We start from the raw sequence: 16,087 nt of genomic DNA, 5'->3' as shown, positions 1-16,087 counted from the left end.
AGGGTTGCACAATCTCCCAAGGTCCCCAACTGGACCCCTGTTAAATCCCATGTCCTGTCACAGTTGCCTAAACACTCCCTCCTTCAGTTTTATCTTCTGCCTCCCTTGAGTCAGAGTCCACAGGATCCAGTTCAGTGCATACTCTCTTGGCTCTTGCTGGGAAGTGTTTTCTAGGCCCTGCCACTCTGTTTTGGCATGCTCTCTTTTCTTCTTTATCAGGATCAGCATGTCCTGGGCTGGGTTAACCTTCGTTATTGTCTTTCTTGCCAGCAGGGGAGGGGGAAGCAGGTCCCAAGGGGGATGCATGTTGTCCTGCAGGAGAGAGAGCCCTCTTCAATACGTGCAAGTGAAAGGAAAAGAACTGGATGTGAACAGGGAGGCCACTTCTGCAGGCTCAGAGGGTTCCAGGAAATCAAACCGTTTCAGGGGTATAAACCCCAGCATCCACATTGCTGCAATAGGGTTCATTCTTTCCCAGCCTGAGCTCTGAACTGCAGTAGAACTTCATCTTCTTTGGAACTCTGCTTCTTTGTGGTTAAGTCCTGGGCCTGGTTCTTAGCATTTCTTCTTTATTCTTCCCTCAGGCTGTAAGATATGAGAACCACTTTATATGTATGATGCTATGAAGACTCTGACTTTCACATTTAGTTTTTAATTGACAATTAATTTCTATTAGTCTTTATCATTTTCAAAGGATTAATGACTCAACTGTAGCCACGCAATTCCACTGTTTTTATTGTTATTTTTTGTCCCATGTTTCTCAAATACCTGATAAATTACATTCTTTTGTGTAGTCTTCTTCACCAGAATACCCTCTCAGTTTGCCACTGATGGAAGTTTTAAATAATTATAGTTCTACCTTTTGCCAGTGATGGGTCCTTATTGTCAGCTATGTGGAGGATGATCCAATTCCCAAATCTCACCTTAGCATTTGCTCTCATGGCCTGTCTCACGTTGGGTTCTCCAGGAAGCAGACACTGAGATAGAGATTAACCTGCAGGAAGCATACTCTCGAGTAGATACCTGTGGACAGGATGGGAAAGAAGCAAGACTGAATCAAGGGGAAGATGAGCTGGGATGTACTCTCAATGAAGACCTTGGTAGGAAAGCTCTAGAACTAAGATGACCATTCCAATTTGTCCCAGCTGATAAGAGGGCAATGAACTCTTATTCCCTGTCAATCAGTCTTTGCATGTGGGATTCCACAGAAAAGGGATGTAACTTTAGGTAAGGTACTTTTTTGAGAGTTGCAATAGCTGGGAGATATATTTGCTAGTAGCATATCCCACTGAAGGCAAATAAGCCCTTCAGTCTTAAAGGGAGATCTAGATGGTACATCACAGTGTTTACTATGAAGATCCCTAAACATTGGCCACAAAAGTAGATAATTTTCAGATTTATATTTATTTATTTCAGAAAATATAATTTAATTATAAGGTCCTTAAATAAATGGAAAAAAAAAGATCCCTAAACATTGGCCACAAAAGTAGACAATTTTCAGATTTATATTTATTTACTTCAGAAAATATAATTTAAGTAATGACACCTTCTAAAAGAATAACAAAAATTCTTAGGTGTCTGAGAATAAATCTAACAAATGTTTATGACATCTTAAGAAAAAATGATAACTTTATTGAAAGACATTAAAGTAGACTTGAATAGATATATCATGTTTATGAATGGCAAGATTCAGTATTCTAAAGATGTTAATGCTCAAATTAATATAAAATTCAAAATCCCAGTAGCTTTTAAAAACTTGACAGTATTATTTTAAAATTGATTAGTTCCAAAATATGAAAAGAACAAAAGGTCAACAATAGGCAAAACAAGTTCAAAGTCAGAACAAGGCAGGAGGACTTTCCCTACTGGATGTGCATGCATGCTAAGTTGCTCAGTCATGTCTGACTCTTTGCAACCCTATGGACCATAGCCCACCAGGCTCCTCTTTCTGTGGGATTTTTCAGGCAAGAATACTGGAGTGGGTTGCCATTTCCTCCTCCAGGGGATCTTCCTGACCCAGGGATCAAACCCACATCTCTTGCATCTCCTGCATTGGCAGGCAGATTCTTTACCACTGAGCCACCTGGGAAGCATTGGATAACCAGATTTTTAAAAAATTAAAGTAGTCAAAATGGAGGTTATTGTTTTGGAATATAGTCTAGCGCAACATAATAGGGATTTAACCTTTGTTTGAATAAATACTTAATGCAAGATGGTGGTAGCTTTGTAAATTTAGTGGGGAAACAGGTTTGTTTGTTTTTTTAATGGTGCTGAGGCAACTGATTATTTCTATAGTGAAAGATAGCATTATAACTATTTTATTCCATATATAAAATTTGATGCCAAGTAGACTAAACGTGTATAAATTGTAAAACTTTAATAAAAGTTTTACTAGAAAACATACAGAAAAATCTTTATGATTTGAGATGGTAAAAGATTTCTTAAGCAAGGCATGAAAACCATGTCGTAAAGGAAAATACTGATACCTTTGATGCCTTTAAAAGTTCATACAGAAAATATAACTTAAATGACAGTTCATGACATGAGGAAAGATATTTGCAATACGTGTAACTGAGAGGGGAATAATATCTGAAATACTTAAAGAACTCCCCCAAAGCAAAAGGAAAAGGCACATCAACATATAAATAGGCAAAGGATAAGAACAAGAAGTTCAGAGAAGATGAACGATGAATGGGCAATATACTTTTGAAAAGCTGTTCACTTTCCTCAGCAACCTGGGTAAAGTTCATTGAAACCATAGTGAAATATTTTTCACATCCACCAGGTTTGCAAAGATTGAGAAATTTGCCAGTTCCAAGTGTCAGTGAGGGTGTGGAGCAAGAAGATATTCATACTCTTCTAGTGAGGTGTAGAGAAGGAGTGTACATTGGAACAACCACTTTGGAAAGTGATTTAGAATATCAGATAAAATTTAGAATGGATTTAATTTTCACTCTAGCAATCCTCTACTATGCTAAGAAATTTTTTTCACATGTGGATAAGAATGCTTAATTTAGTGACATTTGTAATGGATGGAAATTGGAGATAGCTTTAATTTCCATTCACTGGTGAATGGATAAATTGAAGTATCTTCAATACAAAGATATATTGTACTGAAGTTAAAGTGATCTAGAATCACATTTCTCAATATGGAAGGACCTTAAAAGTAAAATATTGAATAAAAAAAACCAAACTCCAAACTGAGTTACAGAATATTTAAAGTGTAATGCTATATGTGGTTTTTGAATTTATACACATTACATGCATGCAGTTCACATATGTAATTGCGCATGTATTGCACATATCACATATATGTGATGATACATATTACACAATGTAGTAAATGTATTATACCTATATTACATATATTTTATAATATTTTACTAGATATTATAAAACATGAACAGGAGTGAAAAACACCAAATAAAGATGCTCATCCCTTCTGTAGAAAGGAGTATGAGAATGGGATTGAGGAGAGGGCTTTCATCCTATCTGCAGTAATTTTTTGCCTTTAAAGACCCTAAAGTACTCAAATTATAAGGCAAAATTTTAGGCTTTGACAAAGCTGAGTGGTGAGTACATGAGTGTTTGTGGTTTCATTTTCTACTTTTTGGTAAGTTTGAACTACTTCAGAATTTAAGGAAAAAATTAAGTCTAAATAAATGAATTATCTAGGGAAATATATTATTTTGATCTGATTACAATTAAAGCTATAAATCCTAGTTTTTGACCCGTGAAACCCAACTTTCATAGATCTTGGAGTTTAGTCTGATAAACTCGATCTCCAACTCTACAGGGACTCTGAAAGAGGATAACTAGATTAACCCAAATAAATCAAGTGTCCTGAGAGTAATCAGAAAGGATTTCTTTAGCTATCTTCTCTGGGGACTTTGAGGATGGGCTGGGGAGAAGAATGTTGGCTCAGGGAAAACCTCAGAGATCAGAAACTTCTAAGAAGATTCAGCCACTCCCTTAGAACCTTGTCCAAGGCATCTCTGTTTCTGCTGTCAGTATCAGGTTTCCCACCCTTCACGTGACCTCCCACCCCTGCATTCCTGCATTTCTATGGCCTCATTGACAGATTGCTCTAGGTGTCCTGGTCACAGCCATGACTCTGTGACGTTGCTGACCTTCCTGTTAGAGGAGGATGGAGGCTGCACAGCTGATAACATCCCCTGTCTGTGCAGTGGAAATGGAAAGATTGTGCTGTGCGGGGAGGATTGGCAATCAGCCATGGGGAGGGAAATCTTGGCGAGTCAGAGTTGGAAGGGGTGTTAGAGATCGTTGAGTTATTATCTTGTATGTGTGTGTTCACATGTTTTGTAGCAACATAATATGTAAAGCAGGTGGCCACAGAGCTGCTCTGGTTAGAGAAAATGTGTGTGTGTGTTTGCAGTCTCTCAGTTGTGTCCAACTCTTTGCAACCCCATGGACTGTAGCCCGCCTGGTGCCTCTGTCCAGGGGATTTCCAGGCAAGAATACTGGAGTGGGTTGCCATTTCCTTCTCCAGGGCATCTTCCGGACCCAGGGATTGAACCTGAGTCTCGTGCATTGGCAGTGGATTCTTTACTGCTGAACGCTGGGAGGGGACCCCAAAGACTGGCCCATTAAGCTCCTGTTTCCCCTCTTCATCCTTCTCTCCCTCACACCTGTGCCGGCCCCTGACCAGGTTTTAGGAAGCACATGGTGTAAAACACTGGTTCACGTTTAAGCCCTTCATCTAACAGATGGGGATCTTGACGTCTGGTGGGATTTGCTCAAGGTTACCCTCGGCTGGTGGGGATAGATCCCCTTGGCTCCTGCTAGGATGCTGTCTCCCTCACCCATCTAGCAGTTCTCTTGTAATTGAGCCACTATATGCAGGCTATATTGATTTGGTTTAAATTCCATTTAAATTCCATGTAATAATAAATTTAAAAAAGCAATAAATAATAAATTCCATTTATTTAAAAATCCATTCTCTGTATTCTAGATTAAAAAAAGATAATTTTGAGTGTTTCTATAACAATCCATGATATTAGCATCCTGCTATGTTACAACTTTTTATTTCACTGACCTCCTTGTGAAGGAATCCAAGTTAATTTCTAAGTATTATGATGACAGAAGAGGAAAGAGGGACCTAGACTAATTCCATGTGAGGAGATAGGAGATCAGTGTTAAGTAGGAGAGGAATATCTCACTCTGCCTGTTCTCCCCAAACAGTTTTCTCATAAACCTCACTCTTTTATATAAAAACTTGGTTTATGAAGCTGCACTTTTTAAATACCCATATCTTCCCTCCTAAACTCCACTGATCACTTGCACCACGAACTGAATATTAATGATGTTTCTAGAGCACTTTCCACATGCTGGCCCTATGCTCAGTGCTTCACATACATTACCTTATATGATCCCCGTCACAGGGGTATGATGGAGAAGGAAATGGCAGCCCACTCCAGTGTTCTTGCCTGGAGAACCCCATGCACAGAGGAGCCTGGCGGGCTACAGTGCATCAGGCTGCAGTCCATGGGGTTGCAAGAGTCGGACATGACTTAGCGACTAAACTACCACCATCACCACCACCACCACAGTGGTATGAAATAAACACAACTATTATCTTCATTTACAGAAGGTAGGTAGAAGTTTATAGAGATTAAGTATTTCATTCAAAAGCACACAGCTAATAGCTAGCAGAATCAAGATTTGAGTTCATGCTCTTAGGGGCTCTGCTATCCTGCAGTGGGCCGTCAGCTTTGTAACCAATACTGAGAGAATGGGTATTTCACTGGTGGAAGAAGGGGTAAATGCTCTCGGTCCTGATTTCCTATTGCCTTTGTAGACTTTAGATTCTTTAAATCAGCTTGATAGTGAGAAAAAAACTGTTAGGGACATTTAAGTAATATAAAAGTTAATTACCGATTATCTGTTTCAAAGAGAGGTGAACTGGGTATTTGAAATAATACTTTTAAGAAAAATCTCTTTTTGCAAATAGTGTCAGTCTTCACATCATTCAGATTCATTTGCAAGAAACAGATGACCAAACTCAAATGGGCTTAAACAACAAGGCTATTTATGAGGTCTTATGCTGGGCTGTGCTTAGTCGCTGAGTCATGTCTGAATCTTTGCAACCCCATGGACTGTAGCCTGCCAGGCTCCTCTGTCCGTGGGGATTTGCCAGGCAAGAATACTGGAGTGGGTTGCCATGCCCTCCTCCAGGGAATCTTCCCCACCCAGGGATCGAGCCCAGGTCTTCCGCATTGCTGGCGGATTCTTTACCATCTGAGCCACCAGGGAATGGGTTTTATGTTTGATTGATTCAGTGACTCAAAAAAATGTCGTCAGAGGGGCAGCTTCTTTCCACCTCTTTATTCTGTTCTTAAGATTTGTCTTCACTCATGAGTTGGTTTTCCTTGTGTTCACAAAATGGTTGACAGCAGCATTTGAGGGTAAAATCCCCCTTCTTTACATATAGTGAAGAAGAGAAAACCAGCTTCCTGTTGCTCTCTCAAGAACAAACAAGAACTTTCCTAGAAACCTTTCCTTCTTGCTGGCCAGAATCAAGGGTCACAGCACCATTTCTTAGCCTATCTCTGGAAAATGGGTTGAGATTACTCATAGACAGTTAGGTCTGTCTCTTTAAATGAGGTCATTCCCTCAGACATCATTGCTTTTTCTCCATAAGAGTAAAGTGGGATGTATGTTACAGAGGCAACCACAATCTCCAGTGTAGAATTTGCTTCACCAGATGGGCACCATGATTCATTGACATATTCAAGAGACATGTATTAAATATCTGCCATCTGCTCAGAACCAAGTGATTCTGAAGAAAAGTTACACATGAATACATTTTCTTATTAGGTGACAAAAATGGCAAACTGTGGCTCATGCCCCTTCTGCTTTCTCCTCCCTACCCTTCGGTGTAAGGACTCAACAAAAGTCCCAACACAGCCAAAGGTGGAAACTGATTCCAGATTGACAGCTCCAAAACAAGGAAACTGGCCAAATTCAGCCAGCCACTTAGTCACTAACTAATTATTTTATTACATACCATCCTTGAGAAGAATCAATCTTTCTTTTTGTACAGATAAACATACCTTTATCAGGTGATAGATTACTCTGGCTTAAGCTGTAACTCTTAAGAACATTGCATATGCATTTCTGTAACCCACAGCTCATCAGTCTGACAGCTGGTAACTTTACTCTTGGGCTTACTTACATCTTTTATATTAAGAGGTAGGAATACCTCTTTTATATTAAGAGGGGTAGGAAGTGAAGTGAAGTGAAAGTTGCTCAGTTGTGTCTAACTCTTTGGGACCCCGTGAACTGTACAGTCCATGGAATTCTCCAGGCCAGAATACTGGAGTGGGTAGCCTTTCCCTCCTCCAGGGGATCTTCCCAACCCAGGGATTGAACCCAGGACTCTCACAGTGCAGGCAGGTTCTTTACCAGCTGAGTCACAAGGGAAGCCCAAGAATACTGGAGTGGATAGCCTATCCCTTCTCCAGCAGATCTTCCCAACCTAGGAACTGATCTGGGGTCTCCTGCATTGCAGGCAGATTCTTTATCAACTGAGCTATGAGGGAAGCACTAAGAGGGGTAGAAGAAGGGCTCAAAATTTCTTATATGCAGAGCTTAGAGTGCCCTATGTTGGAAAATAATTTCATTTGTAGGTGTGAAATACCTTCAGAAGCACTTTCTTTGAAATCAATTGAGATACGGGAGCTGAGAACAAGTTATGAGTTGTCTTGTACTGTGGTTTAGCAAGATTTGAAGTTGGTCAAATAAACAATCTTAACTCCCGCCACCACCGCCCCCCCCCCCCCCCCAACCCTGACCGCCTCTCCTTTTTTAACAGCCTGGCTGACTGCACCTGCCTCTTTAATAACCGCAGAACAGTGAAAACCTAGCAACATGAAATTAAATCTTTTTCTGCTTTGGCACCAGTATGCCCATGGAGAGTGCTAAAGACATTGGAAGATTTAATGCTTGGGGAGAGCAAAAGATTATTTGCTTCTGCCCCAGCAACAGAGCTATTCTAAGAGTTCTGATTGCTTAAGAAAGGCACGGCACAGGCATGGCCCCCCTTTCTGTCTCTTTGGACTTTTAAATTCTTGTTGGTTTATTTATTTGTCAAAGGGATTACAGCATAGAGCAGTGGCTTTTGAGTTTGTTCTTCTAGGTGACTCCCAGACTGATCACCAATAGTATTCCTGCTTATAAAGAGATAATAATCTGCATTTTTGCTTTTGGCATCATTTTATCATTGAACTATTGGTTCATAAAACCCAAGAAGCATTTTATTCTAATTCTAGCAAGTGTTCTGATGGTGGAAGTGAATAGAGGTGAGGGGGAGAGAGGCATGACAGTAGGTGACCCGAGGATTATTTTGCTATGCCAAAATGGAAACACAGGGCTTTGAATTGCCGCAGTCCTAAATTCCTGTGACTTTTCAGAGCTCAGTCTCTCACCTTCAAATGACTTTATTTTTTATCACTTTTGTTTCTTACAGCTATTAGCTACCAACTCCCCAAACTATTCTGCATTGCCCCGTGTGTCTTTTCCCATGCAAACCTTTATCGCAGTCTAACTATGGATCCTGCCTGTGTCAGAACATTTTATATGTAGAGTTTAATGCCTACTGCCACAGAGCCGCAAGAATGGTCTGAGTATGCTGAAGAATGAAAGTAGAGGTCAGTTGGGAGAACAAAACATGAGACTTTGAGTTGGTTGAGTCCACTTTAAGCCTATCTGCATGACTGTTTTGTTTTGTTTTTTAAACTTTGAGGACTTGGTCAGTTGTTTCAGTCAGTCATACATGCACTGAGTGACCTCTCCATTGTTTTTCAACCCAGTAAATGGAATACCATCGGCCCTTTGTTTAGATTAGAAACATAGGAACAATCCCTAATCCTTCCTTTTCTTGTTATTCCTCACATCTGATTCATTCTGAAATCCTGTGGTTCTCCCTACAAAATACACATAGAATGTGTCAACTTCATCTCTGCATTCAATGCTCTTGCCCAAACCAGCATCATCTCTAATCCTCAAGAATGTTTTGTCTTATTTCCTTGGCTTAATCCCTGCTTATCTGCAATCTATTCTCTGCCTTGAAGCAAGAATTTTTTTTCCTTTCTTTTTGGCTGCACTGCATGACTTGTGGGATCTTAGTTCCCTGACCAGGGATCAAACCTGGGCCCTTGGCAGTGAAAGCTTGGAGTCCTAACTACTGGACCACTTAGGGAATTTCCCCCTTTAAAAATGTTTTGGTTTTATTTAGGTATAGTTGGTTTATAATGTTGTGTTACTTTCTGGTGTATAGCACTGTGATTCAGTTATACATATATGTATTCTTTTTCATATTCTTTTTCATTTGATTTATCATAGGATGTTGAATATAGTTCCCCATGCTATACAGTAGGACCTTGTTGTTTATCCATCCTACATATAATAGTTTGTATCTGCCAACCCCAAACTCCCAATCCATGCTCTAACCCCCACCCCAGAAATCACAAGTCTGTCCTCTATGTCTGTGAGTCTGTTTCTGTTCTGTAGATAAGTTCATTTTGTCATATTTTAGATGCCATGTATAAATGATATCATCTGTCTTTCTCTGTCTGACCTACTTTTCTTAAGATGATGAGCTCTAGGTCCATTCATATTGCTGCAAGTGGCATTATTGTTTTCTTCCAGAATTTTCTTTTAAAAATACAAATCAGAGTAAGGTGAGCCCCTTCATAAAACTCTGTATGGTTTTCCAGTACTCCAAATAAAATCCGAGTCCTTACTGTGATCTCCTAAGCCCTGCTTCATCTAGCTTTTCCTAACTCCTCCAAATTGTCTATTGCTCTCAATCACTATGCCAAGAGTTGTTACCTTTGTTTTTTTTTTCCTATCCCTATAAAGTTTCTTCCTCAGTTCTCTACATAGTTTTAGCTTAAATGCCACCTCCCCCAAAGACATTCCTTGATTATCCTTCCAAAGTGGTATGATAGTTACTATGAATTGGGTAGTTTAACATCCATTCCTATGCCAAGAGTGCAAAACTGAAATTCACATTTCCCAAACTGTCTTGGAGCTTGGATCCTAGAAATGATTTTCTTCCTAGGAACAAAATGCAGGGCACTCATTTTGTGGTTCACAAGGTCTCCATTTTGAGGGGACCAAGCATCATTTTGCTGATATGTGGCAGCTGTGGTGTGGATTTTGGAGAAAGTTGTAACTATGGCTACAGTGTGTTGCAGCAAAGGACAACTTTCTGATTCTGTGGCTCTGTAGCAGTTTTAATTGCACTGGGGCACAGAATGGTTCTGTAGTCAGCAGGGGCATAGCACCTTCCTAGTACAACAGCTTCTTATGATAGATTATGCCGAAATTGGGGATTGTTCTTGAGAGATCAGTCTAGAGCCTACTTTTCCAACCCTTTGAACAATTTTATAATCACTAATTTCCCTGTATACAATCCCTTTCTGTTTAAGCTAGTAAGAGTGGATTCTGTTGTCTGCAATCAAAGCTGGACCAATACAAGTACTTCTATAAGTTACTCTTTAGTTCATCTTTTAATTTTTGTTCTTCACCCTTATAATTTATACTGTTCATGTATTGTCTTTCTCCACTAAAATAAAAGCTTCATGAGGATGGGGCCTCATCTGTCTGGTTCACTGCTCTGTCCCCAGCACCTAGGACAGCTCTTGAAGCATGGGAGGTGCTCCACAACCATTTATGACATGAATGAATGGGCCCTAGGCGTTTGCAGAGGTGCTCCCACAGTTCCCCAGCAATCTTAGCACCCGGGGCATTTGCTCTGCAGTTACAGCTCTCATTGACTCGCCATTTGTTTCTGGGCCAGCTCCAATTTGGTTCTTCTGACTCAGCGATGGAAACATGCACTTCTGATGATGATGACAGAGTGAGTCCTTGAATTCTCTGAAAGTTCTGCATCAGGAAGCTTCTGTTAAATGGTGCCTTTCAGCACCATCAGGAGAGCAGGGCTCAACTGGATTTCACTATCAGTGGTATCAGGCAGCAGAGCAGAGTCTGGTCAAGAAGGGCACACCTAGCTTGGCCATCTGCAGGCCTTACTTGCTTGAAAGACTTTCACAAGCAGTGGCATGTCAGGACGTTCTCCTTCTGAAGGCCACCCTGGTCTGTCTGAGATCATCCCATCCCTCCTGGTTGCTTGCAATCTGTTTGCTCTTTGAAGCCCTGCCTTCCCCTTTGCCCATTTCCAAATGATGCCAAGGTCCAGAAATGCATGTTGTCATTTTGCTTTGTTTTAGACCGGTAAGTTGGGTTCTCAGCACAAAATCTTGAATAATAATTTGCCTAAAGTAATCTTTGTCTCATTTCATTTTTAATCCTAGTGCTTAGTACAGGGTCTGGTACATAATGAGTGCTTGATAAATGTTTGAAAAATGATTGGATGAGTGAATTATCCTAGTTTTGTGCTTTTTTTTAAAAAAAAAAAACAGGCTAAAGGTTAATATATGCAGAAAAGACTTAGTATAAGAGAAAAAAGATTCACGTATGACTTTGATTCTATTCAAATGTGTTCCTGCAGTTAGGCAAGATTTCATTAACATTTTCTGCACATCATGCCTGCTGAATATCATTGCAAGGTTTCATTGACAAGTGCCATTCACAAACCACATCCCTGAACCTAGGAGGGTATCCTGCCACACGGGGCTCCCTTTTCTCAGTCCTGACACAAATAAGACAGCAAATGTCAAATGTTCTTTTTCAGAACTCATATATAGAATGATGTGTTTCTTCAAGGTCAGGGCAAGCACCCACTTTACTTTGCATTCATGAGCAAGAATGCTGGCTGGCGACAGGTAACCTTCAGAGAGTTTGTCATTAGCAGAAGGGCGCAGTCTGGGGATTGAATCTTCCTAAAAAAAGTCACATCTGCTGGCTGGCAGGAGAAGGAACTCATGTCAGGGCAGGCGACTAACTGGCAGGGGAGGGAGGCTGGTTACTGATTAAGCTGGGCAAAGCATTTTAAAAGCAAAGAGCCCTCCTGGAGTTGAGATTAGGCAGGCTCTTGCAGGCTTTCACAGCCAGGAGCGGGTGGGGCGGGGGTGGGTGGAAAGGGTGAGGTCAGGAAAAGGACATGGAGCGGGTATGCCCTTGGCTTGGTGGGAGGAAAAAATCTCATGGGGGTGGCCAGGCCCTCTGTTCTGTCTCCGGGTAGACAGGTCATGTCTATCTCTAGGGCAGAAATTCCTGTCCTTGAGGTTGAGACACTTCATGGGTTTGCCAGCTGTCTCAAAGGGCAATGTGAAACTCCCAAACCCAAATGGTTTCCAAGTCTCTTGGCTAATATGTAGATAACACAGCTACCTTCCAGTACCTGTTGAAGGCTGAATATTTCTTCTCTTTTTTTTTTTTCTGAGATTAAAAAAATTTTTTTTTTTGTGGCTGTGCTGTGTAGCACATGGGATCTTAGTTTCCTGATCTGGAATTGAACCCATGTCCTCTGCAGTGGAAGGGCAGAGTCAACCACTGGACTGCCAGGGCGGTCCTGAAGGCTGAATACTTCCACTCTCAAAAATGCCTGGGAGTAGTTACTTTACTTGCTATTCTTTTCACATGTTTCATATGTAACAAGTCCTGAGTTATGTGCTTGCAGATATTATATAACAATTACACTGAATCCTTACAACCTGATGAGATGGGTGTATTTATCCCCATTTAATAGATGAGCACCTGAGGCTCAGAGAGGTATGATATTCCAGAGCTGGGAATTGACAGACTCCCCGAATAGAAGCAGTTCAGCCCCTGTTTAGGGTAGTGAGTGAGCTCCTAGTGGTTCCTTGCCAACTGCAGAAAATTTAAAAGATATTTGGCCCTCAGGCATGCTATTTACCATAATTGGGAACTAACTGTACATTATTGCTCTTGTGTCCTTCAAACACTTAATTTTATTAACTATAGATCAATCTAAGGTTCTCCCCACCAGATTCAATTGAATGAAGTAAATGTGGGCTGGCCACAGGGTGGGCAGTGAACACATGAGGAGAGGGCAGCTGGCTCATAAAACGCCAGAGTCAAAGCTGCAATCTCTCCCTGTGTTCCGCTCGCCCAGCCTGCTGTCCCCAGGTCAGCCTGCCTGATGCCTGAAATTTTCCAAAACAACCGTTGGTTTAGATGAGAGTGCCCTCAGTCCTGCCTGAAATGTCAGTTTATTACCTGGGCTAATGTACTGATAATAACAACATATTAACACTTCACCTGTATATATTGATTTCTCTCATTTGAGTTTCTCAAAAAAACATAAGGCATGTGTTTTCTTTTGACATTGGTGAATGTATCAGAACAGACAGCACTGAGCAGAGTCCTCAGCGAGTGGAGCACAGGACAGGTACATTTTGCTGGTAAGATGATCAGGAGAGGTTGTTGGCAAAGGCCAGGAGCATTAGGCCCTTTCCCTTGGGGTGAATCCTGAGAACTGAAAGCAGCCAGAGACCAGCATCAACCACTGTGTGTCCCAGGAAGTGGGGCTGAGACCACCGAAGGCGATGAAGTTATAATGTGAAGAGTGTTTGTATACGGAGGGGAATCCATAGGCAACTTAAGTATCTAAATTTCTTTCTCATTTTTTAGGTAAGGTTTATCAATGCGTACCCCTCAGTAGTTATATTTTATCAAAGAAGTAGACCACATTTCTTCACAATTTTGTCTTGATAGTACTAGAAGGAGCCTGCAGGAGATGTGGGGAGAGGGGATGAGAAAAGGGAAGAGGATCATGGGGCTGATAAACACGTTTCCACACCAGAATCAGGGCAGGAGCAGGGTGTTGCTAGCTCTTTTCACACGCTCTTTCCTAGGAAATCCGAGATCCTAGATGGGCTCCGGAGTCACTCCCAGATGCCTGGCTGTGGGGTGAACTGTGCCGGCTTGCCCACCTACCCAGGAGATGGGCCCAAGCACAGTTTGCCAGTGGGAAATTCCAGGGCCTCTGACCCACCCCGCTCTTCCCAACCTGAAGAACCTCTGATGCTCTCCTGCATCTTTCCCCTGCTCCTGCTCTGCTCCCGACACGCCACCCAGCCTCACAGTTCTGTGAGAGGTTATTATTCCCTGAGGATGCCAAGGAGGGCAGGGTGTCAAAGACCAGCCACACCCCCCTTCCCCGGGGTCTCCTCCTGTGTGCCGGTAAGCGCAGTGCTGGCCCCGGCAGATCTGTCAGCTCAGCCGTCTGGCTTTAATTTCCTCTGCTGCTCCTGCTGTGTTTCACACCAGCCAAGTGTCTGGTGCCTTCATTTCCTCTCTCCCACCCCCATCGCTTTACCCCGCTCCTACTGCTTCCTGTATTCCGGTCCTAGACCACCCCCTGCTGTGGATCATCCCCCCCTCTTCCTTTTTAGCTTCCTTTTACAAACTTGTCTGCCCTGGATCTCATCATGTCAGGACCTGTTCTCATGTGGGTGGTACTAGGTTATCCAGATATTTGAACATTTACTTCTTCCTGAAAAGCAACATCTTCAAACACTTCAAGAGAGACTTTCGTCTAAGAAGGCTTCAAAGCAGTAACTCTAATGGGAAATGAAATATCACCAACCCAAAAGGAAGACCTTGCAGTCACGGGTCCCCTTCCCAGTGGAATCAGCTGCCCCTTCTATGTATGGGATGGGCCCCAGGGTGAAGGTCTGGAAGTCTAGGCTTGAACTTCATTTATAATTCCAAAAAGAACTTGGCCACCGGCTGTAAACCTCCCTATAGACTCCAGGGTCTCCCTCTATAAAGTAAAAATTGATAGTCTGTGGTCAGTCTCTTTTATCTAGGTGTGTCTTGAGTGAAGGCTACTAAATTATTGCAAAGTACTCTGCAAACCCTGAGCATTTGGGACAAGCTTCATAACAGATTTGGATGATGTTTCTCTGGAAGTTGAATGGGAGGCTGAGATGGGCTCCTTGGCAGAGTTCAGTGCTAGAGAGTGAACTTCTTGCAATGCATTAGGAAAACCCTAAATGAAGTACTCATGGCCATTAGATGCTTTCCACCTTAAAAAAATACCAAGTCTGGCAAGTCTGGGAGATGATCACTGCCAGCTATTGTCCAATTTTGTGATGCTATCTTAAAACTTACTAGAGACATATTATACCGTGAAAGTTTTTGGGCTGGTAGAGGAGGGGCAGGCAGAGATCGGGGTGGGGTGGGGAGAAGGCAGTCCCTGGATATGACTGTGCTTTTTCACAGAGTTAACTGGAATATGCATGTTTCCAGATGTTGGCCTGAATAAATCTTGACCACTTGCCTTGTTCCAGAAGCCAGCTAGAACTGACTTTGGGCATATCTATAGGTTGTAGAGTGTCCCAGGAGAAACTCAATGATACCAAATGGCTCACAAGGGCATTTTAACTTTTCCATTTCATCATAGATTAGGTTGTGAGTGCCTTACATCTGGTGGCCACTTTGGTTTATATGGAAATGTATCATTTTGAAGACCTAAAATTCCACCTCTGTAGAGGTGAAAGACACTTGAAGTGAAGACCCTTGGATCCCATAACCCCACAGTATATGCTGAGCATAATCTACTTCTTTTTTAAGCTTCTGTGATTTCTCATGTCTGCATATCATGACAAGACAGAACAAGAGGACACTGAGTGCTTGGATAAATATTTGTCTCTTCTTTATTTCACTCGATTGCATTACTCTGTGGGACCCTGCTGTGGGCTCTATGTGTCTGTGCGTCATGCGCTGCAAGGAGCAGAGCAAGGCCAGCTGGCTTGGCTTCTTTTGTCTGCTTTGGTGATGTTTCCTCAAGCAACCATTAATGCTAACTTCCCTGGGGAAATGTAGAAGAATTGGTACCTTCCATCAGCTGTGGGATAGACTTTCCAAGCCAGGGAGGCAACTCCATATTTGGAAAATTCTCTGCCCTTTTATGTCAATGTTGATGAATCTGACAATTAATCTATTTCCAGTAAAGAATCTGCCTGCAACGCAGGAGCCCTTGGTTCGATCCCTGAGTCAAGAAGATCCCCTAGAGAAGGAAATGGCAAGCCATTCCAGTATTCTTGCCTGGAGAATCCCACGGACAGAGGAGCCTGGCAGGCCACAGTACATGGGGTCGCAAAGAGTCGGACACGACTTGAGTGACTAACGT

Source organism: Odocoileus virginianus, chromosome 14 (genome assembly GCF_023699985.2).
Source record: "Odocoileus virginianus isolate 20LAN1187 ecotype Illinois chromosome 14, Ovbor_1.2, whole genome shotgun sequence".
Classification (NCBI taxonomy): Eukaryota; Metazoa; Chordata; class Mammalia; order Artiodactyla; family Cervidae; genus Odocoileus; species Odocoileus virginianus.
The sequence above is the reverse complement of the archived record's forward strand: the minus strand, read 5'-3'. Positions refer to the sequence as shown.